Genomic DNA, 25,314 nt, shown 5'->3' with positions numbered 1-25,314 from the left:
TATATATTCTACACCTTCACAATAAACCTATTATTTATTCTAAAGAAACATGATATGAAGAAAATGTACTGTAGTGTATTTCAGAAGAACAGAATAGCATACTCTGAGTTGTCCTTAAGTTAGGTTCTGCTCTGGATATGCCATACGGCTGTGGGCTATACTAGTTCATTTAGCAGACAAGATTTTCTAAGAATTCTGTGGGATTATTTGATTTTATTTTATAGTATGAAGAATACAATTGAACATAGTTTAATAAAATGGAGAGCATATTTTCAAATTTGAGAGAGTGCGCATATGCGGCTATTCTGTGTTGAGTTATTTATGCAACTTCAGTTGTTAAACAAACGTTGGGATATGTTTTGATTTTTAATAAACTGTAAGGCTGCATGATGTGACTCCAATGATGATTTCATAAAAGTTGCATGAAAGGTATGCTTAGTTTTTTCCCTAGGGTTTTTCTTAGTTTTGATAGAGAATATAAAAAAGTATGAAATAACACATATGGAATCATTTAGTAACCAAAAAAGTGTTAAACAAACGTTTCTACAAAGTAGCCACTCTTTGCCTCGATGACAGCTTTGCACACTCTTGGCATTCTCTCAACCAGCTTCACCTGGAATGCTTTTTCAATAGTCTTGAAGGAGTTCCCACATAGGCTGAGCACTTGTTGGATGCTTTTTCTTTACTCTGCGGTCTAACTCATCCCAAGCCATCTCAATTGGGTTGAGGTCAGGTGATTGTGGAGGCCAGGTCATCTGATGCAGCACTCCATCACTCTCCTTCTTTGTCAAATAGCCCTTACACAGCCTGGAGGTGTTTTGGGTCATTGTCCTATAGAAAAACAAATAATAGTCTCACCCGCAAAACACCAGTCTCAACGTCAACATTGAAGAGGCGACTCCGGGATGCTGGCCTTCTAGGCAGAGTTCCTCTGTACAGTGTCTGTGTTCTTTAGCCCATCTTAATATTTTATTTGTTTTGGCCAGTCTGAGATATGGCTTTTTCTTTACAACTCTGCCTAGAAGGCCCTCATCCCAGAGTCGCCTCTTCACTGTTGACATTGAGACTTCTGTTTTGCGGGTACTATTTAATGAAGCTGCCAGTTGAGGACTTGTGAGGCGCCTGTTTCTCAAACTAGACACTCTAACGTACTTGTCCTTTTGCTCAGTTGTGCACCGGGGCCTCCTACTCCTCTTTCTATTCTGGTTAGAGCCAGTTTCGCTGTTCTGTGAAGGGAGTAGTACACAGTGTTGTACGAGATCTTCAGTTTCTTGGCAATTTCTCGCAAGGAATAGCCTTCATTTCTCAGAACAAGGATAGACTGATGGGTTTTAGACAAAAGTTCTTTGTTTCTGAACATTTTGAGCCTGTAATCGAACCTACAAATGCTGATGCTCCAGATACCCAACTAGTCTAAAGAAGGCCAGTTTTATTGCTTCTTTAATTAGAACAACAGTTTTCAGCTGTGTTAACATAATTGCAAACGGGTTTTCTAATGATCAATTAGCCTTTTAAAATGATAACTTAGCTAACACAACGTGCCATTGGAACACAGGAGTGATGGTTGCTGATAATGGGACTCTGCACGCCTATGTAGATATTCCATAAAAAATCTGCCGTTTCCAGCTACAATAGTCATTTACAACAATAACAATGTCTACACTATTTCTGATCAATATGATGTTATTTTAATGGACAAAAAAAATGATTTTCTTTCAAAAACAAGGACATTTTTAAGTTACCTCAAACTTTTGAACGGTAGTATATAAACAGTTGAAGTCGGAAGTTTACATACACTGAGGTTGGAGTCATTAAAACTAGTTTTTCAACCACTCCACAAATTTCTTGTTAACAAACTATAGTTTTGGCAAGTCGTTTAGTACATTGTGCATGACACAAGTAATTTTCCAACAATTGTTTACAGACAGATTATTTCACTTATAATTCACTGTTAGAGAATTCTAGTGGGTCAGAAGTTTACATACACTAAGTTGACTTTGCCTTTAAAAAGCTTGGAAAATTCCAGAAAATTATGTCATGGCTTTAGAACCTTCTTATAGGCTAATTGACATCATTTGAGTCAATTGGAGGTGTCTCTTTGCTTGACATCATGGGAAAATATAAAGAAATAGGCCTAAAAAAATTGTAGACCTCCACAAGTCTGGTTCATCCTTTGGATAAATTTCCAAACGCCTGAAGGTACCACATATCTGTACAAACAGTAGTACAAAAGGATAAACACCATGAGACCATGCAGCCGCCATACCGCTCAGGAAGGAGATGCGTTGTGTCTCCTAGAGATAAACGTAATTTGGTGCGAAAAGTACAAATCAATCCCAGAACAACAGCAAAGGACCTTGTGAAGATGCTGGAGGAAACCGGCACAAACGTATCTATATCCACAGTAAAACAAGTTCTATATCGACATAAACTGAAAGGCCGCGCAGCAAGGAAGAAGCCACTGCTCCAAAACCACCATTAAAAAACAGACTACGGATTGCAACTGCACATGGGGACAAAGATCGTACTTTTTGGAAAAATGTTCTCTGGTCTGATGAAACAAAAATAGAACTGTTTGGCCATAATGACCATCGTTATGTTTGGAGGAAAAAGGGGGAGGCTTGCAAGCCAAAGAATACTATCCCAACCGTGAAGCACGGGGGTGGTAGCCTGGTTCCTCTCTAGGTTTCTTCCTAGGTTTTGGCCTTTCTAGGGAGTTTTTCCTAGCCACCGTGCTTCTACACCTGCATTGCTTGCTGTTTGGGGTTTTAGGCTGCGTTTCTGTACAGCACTTCGAGATATTAGCTGATGTACGAAGGGCTATATAAAATTAAAATAAACTTGATTGGTAGCATCATGTTGTGGGGGTGCTTTGCTGCAGGAGGGACTGGTGCACTTCACAAAATAGATGGCATCACGAGGATGGAAAATTATTTTGATATATTGAAGCAACATCTCAAGACATCAGTCAGGAAGTTAAAGCTTGGTCGCAAATGGGTCTTCCAAAAGAACAATGACCCCAAGCATACTTCCAAAGTTGTGGCAAAATGACTTTAGAACAACAAAGTCAGGGTATTGGAGTGGCCATCATAAAGCCCTGACCTCAATCCTATAGAAAATTTGTGGGCAGAACTGAAAAGTGTGTGCGAGCAAGGAGGCCTACAAACCTGACTCAGTTACACCAGCTCTGTCAGGAGGAATGGGCCAAAATTCACCCAACTTATTGTGGGAAGCTTATGGGAGGCTACCCAAATTGATTGACCCAAGTTAAACAATTTAAAGGCAATGCTACCAAATACTAATTGAGTGCATTAAAACTTCTGACCTACTGGGAATGTGATGAAAGAAATAAAAGCTGAAATAAATCATTATCTCTACTATTATTCTGACATTTCACATTCTTAAAATAAAGTTTTGATCCTAACTGACCTAAAACAGGGCATTTTAACTAGGATTAAATGTCAGGGATTGTGACAAACTGAGTTGAAATGTATTTGGCAAAGGTGTATGTAAACTGCCGACTTCAAATGTAAGTTCAGAAATTGCATCTTTTCATATTACTCTGTAGGCTACTGAGTATGAGAAGAGTGCCATCCTCTTGAATCTTACATCTGCCTGGAATATGTTCCGGCATGGGTCGTTACCTCTATACCAGGCTATGTCAGAGGAAGGCCCTAAAAATTGTTAACCTGTTAAGGCTGGGGGCGCTGTTGTCACTATTTATGGTAATCGTGTAATTTTTGAAACGGCTTCCTACAAAATTCTTGATCGTACAATATGCATATTATTATTATTATTGGATAGAAAACAGTCTATAGTTTCTATAGGAGTTGAAATTTTGTCTCTAAGTGGAACAGAACCCATTCTACAGCAATTTCCCTGACATGGAGTCAGATTTCAGAAATGTTGGCCCCTGATCTGGAGTCAGTTAAAAGGCCACTGTTATTGCTATGAGTATACGGACACTGCTTACGTCTTCCCCTGGATGCCTTTACGTGATGACGATTTGAATGGGGTCGATTGCGCAATCACAGGCACTATAAATTAAAAAACCCTGTAGCTAGTCAGTCTTTTCTTGCTGCGTCATGCGCCTGGAGGACATCGACCCGCACTTGTTCCAAGCATTATTGGAGGGAGTAATATTACTCTGGTCATGCTTCTACTCGTTATAGGAGTTAAAAACATCATAAGGTAGTTAATTTAAAGCGTTTTATAGTAATTTATATCCGTTTAGTGCGATTTTGGGACATTTATTTCTGAAACGCTGTGAATCGCTGGGCACGCTTCCAGTTCATCCCGAACGCAGTTGGCATTTCCACATGGCAAGAGGACAGCTTTCCACCAAAAGACGATTAGACCCAAGAAAGGATCCTTTGCCCAAGATACTGATGGAAGAACAGCTCAAAGTAGGAAATTTTTATTATGATAAATCGTGTTTCCGTCGAAAAATGTTAGTGGCTTAGGACGCCATGTTTTTTTACGTAGCTTCGCTTGGCGCAAACTGTATTGAAAAGTAAGGATAATTTAAAAAATGTAATTCCGCGATTGTATTAAGAATTAAATTGTCTATCAATCGCTGTCCACCCTATATTTTTTTGTCACGTTTATGAGTATATATGTATACGAGTAGATCACTGTCTAATATGGCGCACCAACATTTTCTCACCAGCTGGGATACTTTTGTCATTGTGTAACCATGATTTTGGTGGCTAAATATGCACATTTTCGAACAAACTGTATATGTATGTTGTAATGTGATGTTACAGGGGTGTCATCTGAAGAATTCTGAAAAGGTCAGTGAAAAAAATAATATATTTTGGCGATGTTTACGTTATCGCTCTCTTTGGCTAGAATCAATGCTGGGCTGCTATGTGCTATGTGCTATGCTAATATAACGATTTATTGTGTTTTCGCTGTAAGACACTTAGAAAATCTGAAATATTGTCTGTATTCACAGGATCTGTGTCTTTCGATTAGTGTATGCTGTGTATTTTTACGAAATGTTTGATGATTAGTAGTTAGGTAAACACGTTGCTCATTGTAATTATTCTAGTCCATTTGTGACGGTGGGTGCAATTGTAAACTAGCCATCTACCTGAAATATGCACATTTTTCTAACAAAACCTATCCTATACCATAAATATGTTATCAGACTGTCATCTGATGAGTTTTTTTCTTGGTTAGGGGCTATCAATATCTTAGTTTAGCCGAATTGGTGATAGCTACTGTTGTTGGTGGACAAAGTAAAGATGGAGGATTATGCTAATGTGTTTTTAGGTAATAGATTTACATCTTTACATATTGTGTCTTCCCTGTAAAACATTTTAAAAATCGGACATGTTGGCTGGATTCACAAGATCTGTGTCTTTCATTAGCTGTATTGGACTTTAATGTGTGAAAGTTAAATATTTAAAAAAAATATTTTTTTTGAATTTCGCGGCTCTGCCTTTTCAGTGGAATGTGGGGGGGGGGGTGCCGCTAGCGGCACGCTCCTCCTAGACAGGTTAAAGACTCCAGCCACCCTAGTCAGACTGTTCTTGCTGCTCCCACATGGCAAGCGATACCGGAGCGCCAAGTCTAGGTCCAAGAGGCTACTTAACAGCTTCTACCCCCAGGCCATAAGACTCCTGAACATCTAGTTAAATGGCTACCCAGACTATTAACATTGCCCTGACCCCCCCCCCCCCCCCCCCCCCCCCTCTCCACACCACTGCCACTCTCTGTTGTCATCTATGCATAGCCACTTTAATGAACTCTACCTACATGTACATGCTACCTCAACTAAACAGTGCCCCCGCACATTGACTCTGTACCGGCACCCCCCTGTATATATTGTTATTTTTTTACTGCTCCTCTTTAATTACTTGTTACTTTTATCTCTTATTCTTATCCATATTTTTTTTAAACTTCACTGTTGGTTAGAGGCTCGTAAGTAAGCATTCCACTGTAAGGTCTACACCTGTTGTATTCGGGGGATGTGACAAATACAATTTGATTTGATTTGATTTGTACCCACCACTGCAGTTGTATGTTGTGATTGAATGGCAAAGACAGACCCAAGAAACATGCACATCAAACCCCACCACCAAGACAACTCTCGTTTGCCTTCAGTCTTGGCCGCTCGCATTTCTTAATGAACACTGATTAAAAACAAGGTCAAATTAGGAAGTGCAGTCACCCTTTAACCTTTGAGGTTTAAGGTTTCCTGCTGTACTCTGTGTTGTTCTGTTCTCCTGCACTCCCAGGGTGATGCTGGGAGTCTGGGTGAGCTGGGTGAGACAGTGAGGGTTTAAGCAGTAGATAAACTACCTGCTATTACTCTCACAAACACACACAAACATGGCTTGATAATTACCTTCAGACTTACCCTTGGTTACTTATAGCTTACAATCTCACTATGACTGCCAAATGTAATGTTAGCCATATGCTAACATTCCTGTCTCTGCTCTGTTCTCCTCCTGTCGTCTTAGGGGAACTCCTCAGACTATCCCTGGGTGTGTCTTCCTTCCTCCTGCATGTCTCTAGTCAGATCTGTGTAACAGGGGGAGGCCGGAGGGAGCCCCATCTCTCCCCAACGCAGCCTCTCTCTCTCCCTCCTACAGGGCGATTAGCACACCTCTTTGCAGCAGCTTAGACCACAGAGGCGTGGAGAGGCCGGCTTAAGAGACTGCCTAACCACATCAGCTTTAAATAAAGATGTCTGGACTCCATCAACATCAAGGAACATCAAGGATAGGCCACACACACACACACACACACACACACACACACACACACACACACACACACACACACACACACACACACACACACACACACACACACACACACACACACACACACACACACACACACACTGCGCCCTCAGCATATGTCACGCCCAGAATCCTGTTGTGGTTGAGCGCTGTCCTGGTGCAGGACAGGGCTGCATTAGGGGAAACACCCAGCCAACCGCCTCATCAGTCCAGGTCAGACAGGACACAGAGACACCCCAGCCACGCTTCTAAATGCTACCTGGGGGTGTGTCTGTGCCATGTGGAATTAACATGGGACCATGTTACTGCCACACTACCGCCTCCTCCTACACCCCAAAACCCTCCCTCCTCCACACAGCCAAAAGGTCTGCTGATGTCTGACATTTAGGCGAGGACAGGGCGGCGTGGGGAGGCGAGTCTGGTGCCTGGCATAGTTACCATCATGTTGCCCCTCCATGGCTATCTCTGTCCCTCTGGGACGTGCCAAACTGTAGCCTGACCCCCCAGGGGCACAAGACCTCCACCCCTTTTCCCCCTCCCAAAATGCTCTCCCTACCCCTCCAAATTTCACCCAAATCTGAGTGACTCCTCATTTCTGTCTGTCTCCTTAAATTCCATATCCCAAATGACTACTTTCTCCCTGTCTTTGTGTGAATGGAAGAGATAGGGCCATTTACCTTATTGTGCAATAAGCCTGTATACAAGTCAGTAAATGTCAAGATTGTTTTTAGAGCATTATCAAGTAGTATTCCATGTAATTTATGTTCTAGACAATTAAGTTTTCATATGAGATATATTTTGTTTCAGAGCATCTCTAATCGTTTTTCTTTGTCATCCCAGCCATCCCTGGTGAAGACTCCTGACTGGGGTGAATGAAAAGGTGGCACGGTGTAGATGACACAAGCAGGAGGACGGAGGGGGAGGCATGTTACACTCTTTGAAACAGGAGCAGAGGGACTGAGGGAATTCAGGACAACTGAGCAAGCAACCTGAGCCTGAAAGAAAGAGAAACCCTGATCCCAGGGGAGAGTGGTGGAGGGAGGGAGATGGGTCTAGTCTGGATGGGACTGACTGGGGCCAACTACAAGGATAGGCCAAGATGATCGTTTTCACAAACACACACACACACACACACACACACACACACACACACACACACACACACACACACACACACACACACACACACACACACACACACACACACACACACACACACACACACACACACACACACACACACACGGAGGATGGGGTTTCAGCAGGATAGTATTAACAGGTAATTTGGAGGAGAGGTATCGTCGCTCATTACAAACACACACACTTCTCATTCAGACCTACATACAATAAATGACATGTATATGTCTAGGATCGTTTATACAAGATGTCATGCAGTCATGCAATGTTTTTGAAAGCTTCATGCCTGCGCCTCTCAATCAGTGTGTAGCCCAGTGTTCATCTTCCATCCATTCCTTTGTTATCTCTCCCAGGCTGTATAGGAGTCAGTGAAGCGGAAGGAATGTGAGGTATGTTCAGGGCCCTGTCTGTCAGAGGAGTGTGGAGGTTTGAGGAGGGTGGTCAGTGCCCACCCCAGGGCCTGCAGGCTGATGCTCCCACACACACATAAAGAAAGCTTTGTCCGATGCTCTCCCTACCTCCCACCCTCCCTTTATACACACACACACACACACACACACACACACACACACACACACACACACACACACACACACACACACACACACACACACACACACACACACACACACACACACACACACACACACACACACACACACACACACACACACACACACACACACACACACACAGGCTCAATGGGTAAAAGTGATAATTATATAAATCTTAATTAGTTTCCGGGGATTAAAACTCTGCTGATTTGGTGAGGAAAGGAAATGCCAACAGCTTGGAATCGTGATTATTTTCTGTGCATGTATAAAACTTGGGTTAATACCTGAGATTAAACAAACGGCTTAAAAATCCCCAAATCTCATTGTGCCTGCTAGGGGATTCTAGTTGCATGCTAAATACAGCTGAAATACAGAGCTAACACACTGGAAACACACAATGTATTCACCATCATTTCAACATTGTCAAAACTCTTCACACAGTCAGCGAAACAGAAGTGTATGTGTACCAAACTGTGAATCATTTTTCCTTGCTTACACACAAAATGCATCAGTGACCACATTCTCCAAAATCCATGAACTCTTTTCTCATTCATACTCCACCACCTGCAAAACTATATATTTGCAGCACGTTTTCAAATGCTAACACACTGTTTCCAAAACTGTTAAAAACACATTCAAAACAGAATGATGGCAAATGTTGTGCATTTCTGCAGTAACCAGATTGAAACATATAGGACATCTCAGCAGAATATTTTATCATTCCAAACACAGCTGATTGCAATTTCAGCTGTTAGCCTACCCAAGTGTCCTGTTTTTAGTCTCGTTACCAAACAGACAAAAGAGGACGGCTTGGGAATGATTTAGTTTGGAAACATAGATCAAGGAAGACAGGTTGGTGGGGAAAGAATAGTGGCAGGGAGGGAGAATGTGTGGAGGACAACAGAGAGGAAGACCAAGAGCGGTGGTCTCTGATGAGATAAGGGCCACAATTATTGACCATGTTGTAAACTATGGTCTCTCTTTGAAAGAGGCCGGTTTAAGGGTGCAACCAAATCTGCAGCATTCAACAGTTGCATCAATAGTATACATTTTCCGGCAAAACAACAGGTGAGATGTGCATCTTTAAATGATAATTGAACTACATATTACAGTACATTACAGTATGTTCACATTTTTACATGTACTGACATGTTGAAATATATTGATTGTTTTGTGTTTTTCAGTAGGATCCAAAGGTTGTCTCCCACAGGAGGGAGAGGCAGAATATTATCAGATGGCAGAAAATTGCCATCGTTGACATGGTAATTGGCAACAATGCAATAAAACCGCTGGGAAATTCGGGACGGAGTGCTGGCAGACAATAAAATATAAAAATAACGATTAAGCAGTTGTACACTGTACCCTTTGAGAAAAACTGTGAACGTGTGAAAGAACTCCGGTATCAATATGTCCAGGTAAGATGTCTTTTCAATAACCAAACAGGGTACATACACAGCTATGCATAATGGAAAGTACTGTGAGACATCTTTGTTGATGAAGCTGGATTCAACCTGGCAAAAACACGCCGCAGGGGAAGAAATGTGATTGGACAGAGAGCAAACCATGGATGTCCCAGGCCAGAGAGGAGCTGACATCACAACGTGTGCAGCACTGTCCAATGATGGTTTGCTGTTACACACACCACTCATTGGCCCATACAATACAGAGAGGCTCATTTATTTTCTGGATGACCTGCATAATCGTCTTGTGCCAGCGGAGGAGAAAGGCACACGAAACTCCCCTACCTTCGTTGTTGTGTGGGATAATGTGGCATTCCACCACTCTGCTGCAGTCACAGACTGGTTTGCTGCACATCCCAGGATGTCAGTAGTATTCCTGCCTCCATACTCCCCCTTCCAAAACCCCATAGAGGAGTTTTTCTCTGCGTGGAGGTGGAAGGTTAATGACCACCATCCACATGACCACATGTCCTTACTGGATGCCATGAATGCGGGGTGTGGAGACACTTCTCCTGAAGACTGCCAGGGTTTGATTAGACATTCCAGAAGATACTTTCCAAGATGCATCGCCAGAGGAGACATAAGATGTGATGTTTTTGAGAACTTGTGGCCAAATGCAGGAGAGAGGGAGAACTAGAACCCTCACAGTACTGTACAGTATGAGTGTTATATTATACATGTTGATGAGAACTAGAACCCTCACAGTACTGTACAGTATGAGTGATTATACTATACATGTTGATGAGATCTAGAACCCTCACACTACTGTACAGTATGAGTGATTATACTATACATGTTGATGAGAACTAGAACCCTCACACTACTGTACAGTATGAGTGATTATATTATACATGTTGATGAGAACTAGAAACTGCACAGTACTGTACAGTATGAGTGATTATACTATACATGTTGATGAGAACTAGAACCCTCACAGTACTGTACAGTATGAGTGATTATACTATACATGTTGATGAGAACTAGAACCCTCACACTACTGTACAGTATGAGTGTTATACTATACATGTTGATGAGAACTAAAACTCTCACAGTACTGTACAGTATGAGTGATTATACTATACATGTTGATGAGAACTAGAACCCTCACACTACTGTACAGTATGAGTGATTATATTATACATGTTGATGAGAACTAGAAACTACACAGTACTGTACAGTATGAGTGATTATACTATACATGTTGATGAGAACTAGAACCCTCACAGTACTGTACAGTATGAGTGTTATACTATACATGTTGATGAGAACTAAAACCCTCACACTACTGTACAGTATGAGTGTTATACTATACATGTTGATGAGAACTAGAACCCTCACAGTACTGTACAGTATGAGTGTTATACTATACATGTTGATGAGAACTAGAACCCTCACAGTACTGTACAGTATGAGTGATTATACTATACATGTTGATGAGAACTAGAACCCTCACAGTACTGTACAGTATGAGTGATTATACTATACATGTTGATGAGAACTAGAACCCTCACACTACTGTACAGTATGAGTGTTATACTATACATGTTGATGAGAACTAGAACCCTCACAGTACTGTACAGTATGAGTGTTATACTATACATGTTGATGAGAACTAGAACCCTCACACTACTGTACAATATGAGTGATTATACTATACATGTTGATGAGAACTAGAACCCTCACAGTACTGTACAGTATGAGTGATTATACTATACATGTTGATGAGAACTAGAACCCTCACAGTACTGTACAGTATAAGTGATTATACTATACATGTTGATGAGAACTAGAACCCTCACACTACTGTACAGTATGAGTGTTATACTATACATGTTGATGAGAACTAGAACCCTCACAGTACTGTACAGTATGAGTGATTATACTATACATGTTGATGAGAACTAGAACCCTCACAGTACTGTACAGTATGAGTGATTATACTATACATGTTGATGAGAACTAGAACCCTCACACTACTGTACAATATGAGTGATTATATTATACATGTTGATGAGAACTAGAACCCTCACAGTACTGTACAGTATGAGTGATTATACTATACATGTTGATGAGAACTAGAACCCTCACAGTACTGTACAGTATGAGTGATTATACTATACATGTTGATGAGAACTAGAACCCTCACACTACTGTACAGTATGAGTGTTATACTATACATGTTGATGAGAACTAGAAACCTCACAGTACTGTACAGTATGAGTGTTATACTATACATGTTGTTGATGTTTTTTTGTTGTAATTATTATTGCAGCCCTGGAATTTCAGGAATTTGTTTTTTGTTTCAACATTTTATTTTTCACAAGCAAATGACTATATGTAAAGATACAGACAAAATAAAGTATGTTGAAGCAAATTGCTGCATTTTTGATTCATTCTTGTTACATACACTTTAGTACAGTCAATAAAGTGAAAATGTGTTATTCTTATTCTATAATGAAATACTGATTTATGTGAAAAATCATTCAAACTTCAAAGAGAAAAGTTCATAATGTATGTAATGGTCCCTGTTAGTGTTTTTGAGGTGAGTGTGTTATGAGGGACAACGTACGCTCTCTGAGTGAGAACCGTTGCCAGTGTTCTGGTCGAACGAGCTTATTTTGAGACATGTATAAAGTGGTTTGACTGAGTTTTAGAGATGAGATGAACTGTTTAGCCAAGATGCATGTTGGTAATGCAGACTGTGTGAAGAGTTTTGGAAAAATGACTTCAGTATTGACCGATGCCTGTTAGCAATTGAAAAAAAAACTAATACCTGAGATACAGCACACAAAATGTGTTGGACTCTAAAAATGCTGTGTTTGGATGACCCAACTGCTGGGTTGCAGACGTTGGGTCACTTAGTTGGGTTGTTTTCTTTAAAAACGTGGTTATTATTGATTCTGGGTTATTGAGATATGACCCAGTGGGTTAGATCAGAAGACTGGAGGCGTAGTTTGGTAGGGCCGTGTCTTTCAGAGAGTTATTTTTAGCCACCCATGAGAGTAAATAACATTCCTGTTCATCTGTTCTGTTGTATTTATCACGTTAATGTTGAACATTTACATTTGTGTAAGTTTCAATGAGACTTACAGAAGTGAATCATTTTCCCTAATTGAATTTGCAGTATGTAAACTTAACATGATGCACAGGAATGCCATTTACTCTGAGGTGGCCTATACGATCTATCTGAAAGCCAAGCTCCTAATAAGCCAAGCATCCTGAAAATAACTTAAGGATTACATTCAAAAAGACCAGCTGTTTGGTCATCCCAGCATTAGAGTAAAAAAATACCCAACTGATGGTTAAATGAACACATTTTTGGGTAATCCACACAAACCAACTAGCTGGGTCAAAATACAACATGTGTTCTGTCCAATATTTACCCAGAATTGTGTCACCAAATAACCTAAATTGGGTTGTTTTTTACCCAGCATTTTTTTTTGTCTAGTGTCCCACTGAGCTGAACAAATGACACTGTTCAATGATTAATTAGGCCGTGTTATTTTCTTTACTCTTCTTCCCTCTTTCCTTCCGCCTTTCTTCTCCCCTCTCCTTGTTTATGCTACTTATGTACACACCGGCATTCAGAGAGTCTGTGCCTTCAGTGGGAGTCAGATATTAGGTGGCTCATTTGGTTAGCTCATTGACTGCTATCAGATGACAGGTCATTGACCTTAATGACCAGGAGGCAGCACAGACCAGGGACGGAGAGAAGAAAGGAGGAGAGGAGGAGGGGAAGGAACTGTACACCAACATGGCTGCTGGATAAGTATAATGACATTAGACCGTTATTACACAGATACAACAATCAGTAATGTATGAAGGTATCAGAGTGGTATGTGATGCACTGGTGTGTTGTGGTGTGTTGGTTGGGGTGTTTTGTGGTGGTCTCAGGCCCTTCTCTCTGAGTCATTAGCATGTTGCTGATGGGGCGGTCAGCCATCGAGCAGCAGAGGGGAGAGGGGCAAGGGGAGAGGCGGCAGAGCTGAGGCGCTCCTGTCAGACCAGGTCATTAAGAAAACGATGGGTCGGGAATACGGAGACAAGGTTGATTGGTTTCCTGCAGTCGTCAGCATCTAGCAGACCTACAGATCACAGCCCTGCCTGTCTGCCTGCTCTCCTAGCCCTGCGTGCTGCACTGCAGACCTCTCTTTAAAATGCCCGTGACCGGTGCAGGGTCTGCCTGACCAACCCATCCCTGCAGACTGCACTGGACAGACTGGTATTACCTTGATCCTGAGCTTGGGTATCGCGGCCCCTGGTGCTGTCTGTCTGTCTGTCTGTCTGTCTGTCTGTCTGTCTCTCTGTCTGTCTGTCTGTCTGTCTGTCTGTCTGTCTGTCTGTCTGTCTGTCTGTCTTCTGAGATTTCCTGGCTGATGGTAATGAGAGGCAGCTCAATCCAGATGGCTGGGCTGGGGCCTTCTGCTCACTTTCTCAGGAAGGAGTCCCAAGCTGTGTTCGTATACCCATACTAACATACTGTATGCTACATACTTAACAAGTTTATACTACATACTATATACTATTAGTTAATTTTAGTATACTGTAAACGAATGGTGTCCTTTCAGCTGAGCGTCCTAGCATTTCGCCTGCCCACCGGAAGTTGATGCAGTTGTATAGTTAGCAAATTACCAGCTATACATCTTACGACTTCATTAACAATGTCCATTGAGAATACACAATCTTAGCTAAGCTAAGAATGATGTCAATAATCAAGTCAATAAATGTTGGGTAGTTTGATAGCATACAGTTAATATACTGGCAAGTTCAATGTATTAGTAGCCAACTAATGTTAGGTATCTAGCTAACATACCGGTACATACTTCTGTAATGATATGCTATGCAGTTTGTAAAGGTAGTGTAGCTAACAAAATGTCAGCCAACATAACGTGCAACGTAATTTATTTAGAAAGTAATTATTTTATTACATTGCTAAAAATGGTCTTAATATTTGTCATAATTAGTTAAAGCAATGATTTTGTATCCACTCTTGTCGAACTTTGGCTGCATATCTTCCGCCATTTTATTCAAATCTGAAAACGTTGTGAAGCCACGGCCATTTTCTGAAGAATTGCATTATGGACCCTAAAAGCACGAATATAGTGTCTACTGCTTGTATACTTCGTATTTTGGCAAATATATTACGACATCCGGAAACTTTTGGCATAGTACTATATCCATACTATGACCAATAACTACTACATACTCAATTTACATCAGTACTGTCACGTTCCTGACCTGTTTTCTGTTGTTTTGTATGTGTGTGATGGTCAGGGCGTGAGTTTTGGGTGGGCAGTCTATGTTTTCCGTTTCTATGTTGGTTTTGGGTTGCCTGGTATGGCTCTTAATTAGAGGCAGGTGTTTTGCGTTTTCCTCTAATTGAGAGTCATATTAAGGTAGGAGGTTCTCACTGTTTGTTTGTGGGTGATTGTCACTGTGTCTGTGTTTGTTGCACCACACGGTACTGTCTCGTCTCGGTCGTTCCTGTGTATGTGTTCCTCGTTTCATGTAAGTTCATAGTTTAAGTCTGTCTAGTTCGTTTTGTTGTTTTGTAAAATTATTCAAGTGTTCTTCGTGTGTTTAGTTTCGTCTTGTTAAATAAAGTTCATTATGTATTCACAACCCGCTGCGCCTTGGTCAACTCACTCACCGAAAGAGAGCCGTTACAAGTACGGTTAGGGCGGTTAGTATGAGTATTTAAAAACAGCTCCAGTGTGCACAGGGAACACAACCAGACCTCTGTGGTTTTACTGCAGATATTTCCAGGTATAATTCCTATAGCACTTACAGTATGTGCTAATTGAAAGGGTATTTACCATTCTACTGTCATGGATCCTGTGAATGTAGCAGGTAGGATTGAGAGGGCAGCCCTTGACAGAAATGACGTGTTACTCACATGTCTAGTGGGTGATCGGTTGGTGGTTTTCTCCAAATTGAAACACAATTGACATGAAGATCCCTGGCATTGGAGGGAGGAGAGAGAACCTCACACCACAACCACTAGACTCCTGTATTATGTCATGGTTTGGGATACTGTATCTCAACTATCCCTGTGGTTGACCCCAGTTTTCCTCAAAGGTCAGATCCGGGATTGAATTTGGTTGGGTGGTGTTTGTGAGAGGAGGAAAGGGGTGGGGCTCCCTCATGCGTACATGTATGCAATTTTGCCGTGCATCCATCTTTGCTGTCTGTTCTTCTGTGAATGTCAAACCCAGGGGCTCCCCTGCCCCCACTCCACCCTCTAGCCTCCACCATACCTGATGAACAAGCACCCCACTGCCCCTGGGGACCATGATGCCTATAACGATGTTACCTCAAATGTCATATGCAGGGTATTGGTGTGTGTGTTGGGTGGGGGGGTGGAGCTTCTTCAATACAACCAACACACCCTAAACACCATCTATTTGAATAATTAAATGCCTTAATGTGTAAAATGCCACTTAACACAATATGCTCATCAGTAGGCAGGAGCTAGATCCTGATAGACAGATAGTCTCTGACTGACAGGCTTTTGTTGTAGTCTGGCTGTGAGTATCAGTGACATATCACCAATCACCCAGCCTCATACAACACATAGGACACACACACAGACAGACAGGTTCAGACGTACAGTATACTCACAGCACCCACTGACAGGTAGTCATGATAACAGTCACACATCACCCAGTGATTGCTAATGCCCAATTTAATTGCTAATGGGTCCTGTCCTGGGGGTGAAGTGGTGTTAACCTCTGATCAACCCTAGGTCAACCTCTTAAGGCCGCATTGAATTCATTACGTTCCTCCCTCTTCATCGTGAGCAACATCAGGCCTGGCAATTTCACAGCCGTGACAAAGAAAGGAGCAGAGCGGGAAAGGCCAGAGACATTACAGAAATCAACACTCCCTCTAGGAGATAGTGTTTTTTCTTTTTTTTTCTTACACTCACTGATGCTAGTGATGGACAATCATTGCATCATGTGATCATTGCATCATGCTGCTGATTGGTTATGTGTTAATGATCCAGCTGAAGTCCCTCCTCCAGCCAGCCGATAGGCCCAGCCTCCAACAGACGGCATGACGCTGGGACTATGTTTAACTCACTGTGGCTGCCACAGCAAAACACAGCCCACCAAGCGGCAATTAAGCTGTTAATGGATAGCTTCATAAAGATTGGAACCGGAGGGAGAGAGAAAAACCCCTGGCCCAAACCGCAACAGATTTCCAGCACTTCTAATTAATAGCGACGCAATTAAAGTGTAATTCAAGCGTTTCCCTCTGTAGCATTCCCCCCTCCCCCGCCTCCCTCCGATCGCCTTTTCTCACTTCCCTAAAGCGCTAGAGAATTATAGCATTTCTGTATGTGTTTTATTTCTCCCTTATGTGCCCAGTTATTGGCACCCATGATACAAGGCCACACTGTGAGAAGTGGGAATGAGGTCGAAGGACTCTGTGAGAAACACTCATCATGATTGCGAAACTATGCTGTGCATTGTGTTTTTTCTGTGTTTAGTGTGTATGTACTGTGTGTGTATGTATTTATATATGTCTGTTGTGAGCGTGTGGCAGGGTCAGGTGAATGATAGCAGACTCTAATTACTGAGGTGGTGGCTCCTGTGCAGCACTGCTAACGAGCCGACTTGTCAGGGATTCCATGGGGCCAGGCGCAGTGGGGATGAGGGAGAAAAACAGCTCTAATTGGTGGGGGGCTATTTATAGACAAAGCACCTCTTTCCAAGGTTAGTGGGTTAAGTCTGTGCAATCCTCTATGGGGGACAGTCAAGATTGGTGGCAAAAAACGAACTGCTGCCAACACAACCTCAACTCACCCCATCTCCCTGGGGCACATACACACAGAATCACATACACACGCAATCACATACACACACACTAACATACACACAGAATCACACAGCATAACACACAATCATTGGAGGGATTTTCATCTGCCATGGCCCAATCCTCCCAGGGACTCCTCTCCTGCTTCTCCATTTCATTAGTTTGTCAGCCTGGTAGGAGCATTGCACACTAGTGAACAGCCAGGGGCTGCCTGCCTGCCTGACCAGTGCTCCTCCTCAGCTCCTATACACTGGAATCTAACAAGGGTCCCCACAGCTCAGCCACATACAGCACAAGGGGAGAGAGAGACAGAAAGAGAGAGAGAGAGAGCGAGACAGAAAGAGAGAGAGAGAAAGACAGAAAGAGAGAGAGAGAGAAAGAGGGGTGGAGAGAAAGAGAGGGGGGGGAAAGGGATTTACGGGGTACTTTTAGAGTAGTGATTCTGGTAACACTATACATTGAGTACACCAAACATTAGGAACACCTTCCTAATATTGAGTTGCACCCCCTTTTGCCCTCAGAACAGCCTCAATTCGTCGGGACATGGTCTCTACAAAGTGTCGAAAGCGTTCCGCAGGGATGCTTGCCCAAGTTGACTGGATGTCCTTTGGGTGATGGACCATTCTTGATACACATGGGAAACTGTTGAGAGTGAAAAACCCAGCAGCGTTGCAGTTGTTGACACACGCACACCGGTGCGCCTGGCACCTACTACCCCATTCAAAGGCATTTCAAACTTTTGTCTTGTCCCTTCACCCTCTGAATGGCACACATACAAAATCCATGTTTCAAGTGTCTCAAGGCTTAAAAATCCTTCTTTAACTTCTTATGGCTGCAGGGGCAGTATTGAGTAGCTTGGATGAAAGGTGCACAGAGGTGCCCAGAGTAAAGTATAAGTGAGGATAACAGAACTCATATGGCAGGCAAAAACCTGAGAAAAAATCCAAACAGGAAGTGGAAATTCTGAGGCTGGTCGATTTTCAACCAAGATCCTATTGAAATCACAGCAAGATATGGATGAGTTTGCACTTTCTACGGCTTCCACTAGATGTCAACAGTCTGTAGAACCTTGTCTGATGCCTCTACTGTGAAGGGGGGCCGAATGAGAGGGGAATTAGTCGGGTCTGCCATGACCTGACCATTCTTTGACCATGCGCGTTCACATGAGAGGGAGCTCAGTTACATCGCTCATCTGAAGTCAATGTAATTCTCCGGTTGGAACGTTATTCAAGATTTATGTTAAAAACATTCTAAAGATTGATTCAATACATCGTTTGACATGTTTCTACTGACTGTTACGGAACTTTTGGACATTTCGTCAGCTTTTAGTGAACGTGCTTCCTGACGTTGGATTTGTTTACCAACACGCTAACAAAAATAGCTATTTGGACATAAATGATGGACATTACTGAACAAAACAAACATTTCTTGTGGAAGTGGGAGTCCTGGGAGTGCATTCCGACAAAGATCAGCAAAGGTAAGTGAAGATTTATAATGCTTTTTATGAGTTTTGTTGACTGCACAATTTGGCGGGTAACTGTATGGCTTGCTTTTGTGGCTGAACGCTGTTTTCAGATTATTGAATATTGTGTTTTGCTGTAAAGTTTTTTGAAATCTGACACAGCGGTTGCATTAAGAACAAGTGTATCTTTAATTCTATGTAAAACATGTATCTTTCATCAAAGTTTATGATGAGTATTTCTGTTATTTGACAATTTCTCCTGATATTTTGGAGGCATTTCTGAACACGGTGCCAATGTAAACTGAGGTTTTTGGATATAATATGAACTTAATCGAACAAGACATATATGTATTGTGTAACATGAAGTCCTATGAGTGTCATCTGATGAAGATCATCAAAGGTTAGTGATTAATTTTATCTCTATTTGTGCTTTTTGTGACTCCTCTCTTTGGCTGGAAAAATGGCAGAATTTTTCTGTGAGTTGGTGGTGACCTAACATAATCGTTTGTGGTGCTTTCGCTGAAAAGCCTATTTGAAATTGGACACTTTGGTGAGATTAACAACAAGATTACCTTTAAAATGGTATAAGATACATGTATGTTTGAGGAATTGTAATTATGAGATTTCTGTTGTTTGAATTTGGCGCCCTGCACTTTCACTGGCTGTTGTCATATCATCCCATTAACGGGATTGCAGCCATAAGAAGTTTTAACGTGTCTCCTCCCCTTCATCTACACTCATTGAAGTGGATATAATAAGTGACATCAATAAGGGATCATAGCATTCACCTGGATTCACCTGGTCAGTCTAAGTCATGGAAAGAGCAGGTGTTCATAATGTTTTGTATTCTCAGTGTATTTTACAGTTCTGTTTTAGCTGGTATTTACCTAGTATCAACAGATAAATAAGAGTGAAAAAATTGTGGAATGTAGAAAATGTAAATATAAATTCCAATTTAAGTCATAACTCATTTGAATATTGACCCAAATTATAGTTAGCCCTATTGATGTTGAGTGGCTGCCAACCCTCATAAAGGAAGCCCATGAAGTTGGATGGATGGACTCCTCCAGTCAGAGGATCACTGCTGAGCTGCCTGAGAAAAGGAGGATGATGATGATGATGGTGGGGATGCTGGGAACATCAAAGTTTTGTCTATGTGCTCTTCAGCAGTGTAGAGGATAGACAGATAGTCTGTCTGTTTCTCAATGTCACTCAGGACATCTATCCAACATCTATTCACCACACTGACAGACAAAACAACACTGTTGAGGATCACACACACGAACATCCCTGTGTACGAACACACTCACATGCATTAACATGAAAAGCATGCACACACTCACAGATCCACAATTACCAGAGACATTAAGCATAGAGAAATGCTCAACAGAACAGAGCCCTCCATCTGATGCCCCACATGGAATGTCCCCCAACATCTTTCTGTCTTTTTTTAATCTACTACCCACCTTTTTGGACCCCATCCCCCATTAACCCCCTCCAGCTACACCCCCCCCCCCCCCCCTCTCCCCGCCATCCCCCCTCGTCCATCCGTCCGTGTCTGGCTGGCCCTGCTTTTATGGGGGATGGGGGGCCCTTCTTTTGTTTCCTGTCACAACACACGTTTCATGGGGAGGCCTGGCTTCTGACCCCGCCGAGCACGCACTGCGCTGGGCCTGGGAGCTCCGAGGGAAAGGCCCATCTGTGGCATCCATCAGGGCTGTGTTCTCCTGCTGAGGCACTGTCAGAACCCAGGGGCCAGGCCTGCAGGGGAAAGGGGGAGGACGAGGGAGGAGAGGAGGAGGAGAAGAGGGGGAGGAGGAGGTTGAGGGGAGAGCAGTAGGCCAAAAAACTGACTCAAGGCACACAGGGCCCTTCTAAATTCCAAGCAGGGTGAAGGGGTGGGGGGACTGTGTGTATTCTCTGCGTGTGTGGTGGTGGTGGGGGTTAATCAGAGCAGAGAGCAGAGAAGAAACACTCCAACACCACGGACCCTAACATTGTTATTGTGGGAGCTGCTAACTGTAGCAGACAGTGGAAATAGTCATTCAATACACCACAACAGTCAGCAAGGTAAATGTGCATAAATCTCTACCTCCGATGATTAGTATCTCAGTTATCGAACATCTCAAGATCATAAACAAAACATTGTATAATGCATAACATAAAAATCTACTTTTATCAATCAAACTATTCATCTGACTTTGGGAGGACATACAGGAGAGAGGAATAACATGACTGCAGGGAGGATGGAGAGGGTGTAGGAGACAGGGAGGATGGTGAGGGTGTAGGAGACAGGGAGAATGGTGAGGGTGTAGGAGACAGGGAGAATGGTGAGGGTGTAGGAGACAGGGAGGATGGTGAGGGTGTAGGAGACAGGGAGAATGGTGAGGGTGTAGGAGACAGGGAGAATGGTGAGGGTGTAGGAGACAGGGAGGATGGTGAGGGTGTAGGAGACAGGGAGAATGGTGAGGGTGTAGGAGACAGGGAGGATGGTGAGGGTGTAGGAGACAGGGAGAATGGTGAGGGTGTAGGAGACAGGGAGAATGGTGAGGGTGTAGGAGACAGGGAGAATGGTGAGGGTGTAGGAGACAGGGAGGATGGTGAGGGTGTAGGAGACAGGGAGGATGGTGAGGGTGTAGGAGACAGGGAGAATGGTGAGGGTGTAGGAGACAGGGAGGATGGTGAGGGTGTAGGAGACAGGGAGGATGGTGAGGGTGTAGGAGACAGGGAGAATGGTGAGGGTGTAGGAGACAGGGAGGATGGTGAGGGTGTAGGAGACAGGGAGAATGGTGAGGGTGTAGGAGACAGGGAGAATGGTGAGGGTGTAGGAGACAGGGAGAATGGTGAGGGTGTAGGAGACAGGGAGAATGGTGAGGGTGTAGGAGACAGGGAGGATGGTGAGGGTGTAGGAGACAGGGAGAATGGAGAGGGTGTAGGGTGTAGGGGACAGTGAGGATGGTGAGGGTGTAGGGGACAGTGAGGATGGTGAGGGTGTAGGAAACAGTGAGGATGGTGAGGGTGTTGGGGACAGTGAGGATGGTGAAGGTGTAGGGGACAGTGAGGATGCTGAGGGTGTAGGGGACAGTGAGGATGGTGAGGGTGTAGGGGACAGTGAGATTGGTGAGGGTGTAGGGGACAGTGAGGATGGTGAGGGTGTAGGAGACAGGGAGAATGGTGAGGGTGTAGGAGACAGGGAGAATGGAGAGGGTGTAGGGTGTAGGGGACAGTGAGGATGGTGAGGGTGTAGGGGACAGTGAGGATGGTGAGGGTGTAGGAAACAGTGAGGATGGTGAGGGTGTTGGGGACAGTGAGGATGGTGAAGGTGTAGGGGACAGTGAGGATGCTGAGGGTGTAGGGGACAGTGAGGATGGTGAGGGTGTAGGGGACAGTGAGATTGGTGAGGGTGTAGGGGACAGTGAGGATGGTGAGGGTGTAGGAGACAGTGAGAATGGTGAGGGTGTTGGGGACAGTGAGGATGGTGAGGGTGTAGGGGACAGTGAGGATGGTGAGGGTGTAGGAGACAGTGAAGATGATGAGGGGGACAGCAGATGTGTCCTACGTCTCTCCTGTCTCAGTGAAGACTCTGTTATGTTGCACACGTACCTGAGGCACTAGCCGAGGGAAGAATTGGATGTGTTTGAAGGTCAGTTTAGATAAAAAATACTTCACTGCAAGTATGTCAGGCAGGGTGTGCACTGGATAAATGCAGAGCTCTCATGCCAGCTCTCTGAGGCTGATTGATTGACTTGTTAGATGTCATGAGCAGGCTGGGGAGGAAGAGAGGGAGATGGAGAGAAGGATATGGCTACTATGGGATTGAAAAGAGGGAAAGAGGGAAGAGATAGGTGGAAGGGGGAGGGAATGAGTTGAGACAGACACACACACACACACACACACAGCTGGGCAGGCAGGCAGGCAGCTCTGGCCTGGTTCTGGTCAGTTGCCCGTGGTCACGGCGGGAGGGAGCGGGAGTCAGCTGTCAGCCTGTGACGGATTGATATGGACACCCCCACCCCCACCCCTCCCCCTGCCTTACCCCTCCTCCCTCTATCCCACTCTCCAGCAGCCAGCCTGCCCATGCCTGATGGGCATGTTCCAGACTGGATGGTTTGAGGAGGCGTGAAGGGTGCTCGGCCTCCATCTTGACTGTGGCCTGTATTAGAACATAGCGTCCAGTTGCCCTTACTCAGTTCATATCTGATAGCAACGCTCCCTCTGTCACTTGATCTAGAACAATGAATGCAATGTGGTAGTGGTCCCTATGTGCATGTTAGCCTGCCCTATGTAAGTGTGAACCACCGCATTTAACCATGGCAAGGTGAATGGGAACATGGATGTGTACAAACAGTCCTCGGTAAGGCAATCAAAGAAGCCTGGTTATGTGAATGGTCCAGTGCTTGTCTACCCAGTACACATGATATAGATGTTATTGATATACATGATATACATGATATAGATGTTAAATTTCTTCAACCTCAGGAGGCTGAAGAAATTTGGCTTGGCCCCGAAGACCCTCACGAACTTCTACAGATGCACCATTGAGAGCATCCTTGTCAGGTTGTATCACCGCATGATACGGCAATTGCACCGTCCGCAACAGCAGGGCTCTCCAGAGGCAGGGATCTTCAGCCCAACTAGTCACTGGGGGCACACTGTCTGCCCTCTAGGACATCTACAGCATCCAGTGTCACAGGAAGGCCAAGAAGATCATCAAGGACCTCAGCCGCCCGAGCCACAGCCTGTTCACTCCGCTGCCATCTATAAGGCAGAGATAGTACAGGTGCATCAAAGCTGGGACCGAGAGATGATAAACATCCAGGCCATCAGATTGTTAAACAGCCACCACTAGCGGCCTGCGTACAGTACGCTGAACTTTGGTCACTGTTACTAGCCGGCTAACACCCGGTACTCTACCCTGCACCTTAGAGACTGCTGCCCTATGTACATAGTCATTGAAGACTGGTCATTTTAAATAATGTTTACATTATGTTTTATCCAATTCATATGTAAATACTGTATTCTAGTTATTGCTTCTCCTATATAACTATTGCTGTACACACCTTTTCTATTCATATACCATCCATTCTGTCTATATACACCATTATCAAATCAAATGTAATTTGTCACATGCTTCGTAAACAACAAGTGCAGACTAACAGTGAAATGCTTACAGGCCATTCCCAACAATGCAGGGAGAGAGAAAATAGAGAAATAATAGAAAAGTAGTAGCACGTAATAATAAAAGTAATAATAAATACACAATGACTAACAATAACTTGGCTATATACACGGTGTACCAGTTCCGAGTCGATGTGCAGGGGTCTATTTATATTCCTGACACTGCACGTTTTGATATTTCTTCATTTAACGATGTGCGTATTGTTTTGTATTGCTAGGTATTATTGCTGCACTGTTGGAAATTGAAACACAAGCATTTACCTGCACCTGCGATAACATCTGCAAATCTGTAGACACGACCAGTAAACTTTGATTAGATTAATGCTCTTCAACCGATCGCTGCCTGCACCTGCCCGCCTGTCCAACATCACTACTCTGGACGGCTCTGACTTAGAATATGTGGACAACTACAAATACCTAGGTGTCTGGTTAGACTGTAAACTCTCCTTCCAGACTCACATCAAACATCTCCAATCCAAAGTTAAATCTAGAATTGGCTTCCTATTCCGCAACAAAGCATCCTTCACTCATGCTGCCAAACATACCCTTGTAAAACTGACCATCCTACCAATCCTCGACTTCGGTGATGTCATTTACAAAATAGCCTCCAAAACCCTACTCAATAAATTGGATGCAGTCTATCACAGTGCCATCCGTTTTGTCACCAAAGCCCCATATACTACCCACCACTGCGACCTGTACACTCTCGTTGGCTGGCCCTCGCTTCATACTCGTCGTCAAACCCACTGGCTCCAGGTCATCTACAAGACCCTGCTAGGTAAAGTCCCCCCTTATCTCAGCTCGCTGGTCACCATAGCAGCACCTACCTGTAGCACGCGCTCCAGCAGGTAAATCTCTCTGGTCACCCCCAAAACCAATTCTTCCTTTGGCCGCCTCTCCTTCCAGTTCTCTGCTGCCAATGACTGGAACGAACTACAAAAATCTCTGAA

Source organism: Salvelinus fontinalis, chromosome 4, assembly GCF_029448725.1.
Source record: "Salvelinus fontinalis isolate EN_2023a chromosome 4, ASM2944872v1, whole genome shotgun sequence".
NCBI lineage: Eukaryota > Metazoa > Chordata > Actinopteri > Salmoniformes > Salmonidae > Salvelinus > Salvelinus fontinalis.
Note: the sequence above shows the minus strand (reverse complement) of the source record.